Raw genomic sequence first — 2,616 nt, 5'->3', positions numbered from 1 at the left:
GTCTAATAATACTGGGGATTACATGTATGAAGATTTTCAATTTGATATCATAACCCCAGATTTCATCTTTGATCAAATTTGTAACTTTGCAAATAATAAGTCTTCAGGTATTGATAACTTAAGTATTAAACTCTTGAAGATAGCTGCTCCAGTAATTTGTCATCCTCTTGCATATATTTGTAACCTTTCCATGTTCACATCTACCTTTCCCAGTGAATGGAAGAAAGCAAAGGTTACACCTATATTCAAGGGTGGTAATAAAAGTGATGTCAGCAACTTTAGGCCCATTTCAGTTCTTCCCTGTATTTCAAAGATTTTAGAACGTGCTGTGCATGATCAATTGTATAATTATCTCACATGTAACAATATTTTGAATCCATGTCAATCAGGTTTCAGGAAAAGTCACAGTACTAACACTGCTCTTTTAGATGTAACAGATCATATTCTAAATAATATAAACAATGGTAAAGTTACAGGTTCAATTTTCTTAGATTTAAAGAAGGCATTTGATACGGTGAATCATGACCTTCTTATTTCTAAACTTAAATCATATGGTATTAAAGGTAATGCAATTAACTGGTTTCACTCTTATCTTAATGGTAGATCTCAGGCAGTAAATATAAACTCTACCCTTTCAGATTTTAAGGAAATTGGTATCGGTGTTCCTCAAGGATCAATCTTGGGACCATTATTATTCATTATATTAGTTAATTCTCTACCTGAATCTATAAATTCTAACTGTAAGTGTGTGATGTATGCAGATTATACAACTCTTTTACTTAGTTCATCTGATCCCAATATTCTGCAAAATGATCTTAATGCTAACATAAATAACATTGCTGATTGGTTCCAGGCCAACAATTTAACTCTAAATATAAAGAAAACTAAACTAATGCTGTTTGGAACCAGGCAAGCTCTTCACAAGTTTAACAATGTTTCTCTTGTCTATGGAAATGAAACAATTGAAAGAGTTGAAAGGTATAAATATTTAGGTGTTACCTTTGATTCACACCTATCATGGAATGAACATGTTAATTATTTATCTTCTAACATATCAAAATGCATTGGAGTCATTCGTAGAGTAAAGCATTACCTTCCATGGAAAACTGTCAAAATGCTTTCGCAAGCCCTCGTCTTTCCTCATTTTGACTACTGCAGTTCTGTTTGGTCCAATTTCAGTGCCTGTCACAATAATGAGCTCCAGATTTTGCACAATAGGCTGGCCCGTGTTTTGCTCTCTGCAGACATCAGAACTTCAGTGGACAGTATGATGAAAGACCTGGACTGGGTTAAACTTGGCTGTAGATGGGAGCATCAATTACTTATTTTAACTTTTAAATGTCTCACACACATTGCTCCTGAGTATCTTTCTTCAAATTTTATTTTCACTCATTCTACTCATTCCAAATGCACAAGGGGTCAAGCGCAAAACAGTTTGGTTGTTCCAATATGGAAAACCTCTTCTGGAAAGAAAACCTTCCTTTATAGATCTTCAGTTGCTTGGAACAAGTTTCCTCCCAATCTTCGTGTCAATTTTAATTCGATGAGTTTGGGTGAATTTAAAAATGCAATTGGTCTTTAAGTTTTGTATAATAATCTGAGCTATATATTGTTTTGTATCATGTTTAATTCCTTCATTTTGTAATATATATTTCTTATTATCATGTTTATGTATATATATATATATATATAAAATCAGGTCTTCCAGGGAGACCAGTACATTTGTATTGATGGAATTTCCTGAATAAATAACGAATAAATAAAAAATGTATAGTGCTATCATCAGTAGATAGCATGTGTGGTAAAGTGCTATCATCAGTAGGTAGCATGTGTGTATAGTGCTATCATCAGTAGATGCATGTGTGTGTATAGTGCTATCATCAGTAGGTAACATGTGTGTGTATAGTGCTGTCATCAGTAGATGCATGTGTGTGTATAGTGTTATCATCAGTAGATAGCATGTGTGGGTATAGTGCTATCATCAGTAGGTAGCATGTGTGGGTATAGTGCTATAATCAGTAGGTAGCATGTGTGTATAGTGCTATCATCAGTAGATAACATGTGTGGTATAGTGCTATCATCAGTAGATAACATGTGTGGGTATAGTGTTATCATCAGTAGATAGCATGTGTGTGTATTATTGCTATCAGTAGATAGCATGTGTGGGTATAGTGTTATCATCAGTATATAGCATGTGTGGGTATAGTGCTATCATCAGTAGATAGCATGTGTGGGTATAGTGCTATCATCAGTAGATAGCATGTGTGTATATAGTGCTATCATCAGTAGGTAGCATGTGTGGTATTGAGCTATCATCAGTAGATAGCATGTATGTGTATAGTGCTATCATCAGTAGATATCATGTGTGGGTATAGTGTTATCATCAGTAGATAGCATGTGTGGGTATAGTGCTATCATCAGTAGATAACATGTGTGGGTATAGTGCTATCATCAGTAGATAGCATGTGTGGGTATAGTGCTATCATCAGTAGATAACATGTGTGGGTATAGTGCTATCATCAGTAGATATCATGTGTGGGTATAGTGTTATCATCAGTAGATAGCATGTGTGGGTATAGTGCTATCATCAGTAGATAACATGTGTGGGTATAGTGC

Source organism: Amphiura filiformis, chromosome 2 (genome assembly GCF_039555335.1).
Source record: "Amphiura filiformis chromosome 2, Afil_fr2py, whole genome shotgun sequence".
Taxonomy (NCBI): Eukaryota; Metazoa; Echinodermata; class Ophiuroidea; order Amphilepidida; family Amphiuridae; genus Amphiura; species Amphiura filiformis.
The sequence above is the reverse complement of the archived record's forward strand: the minus strand, read 5'-3'. Positions refer to the sequence as shown.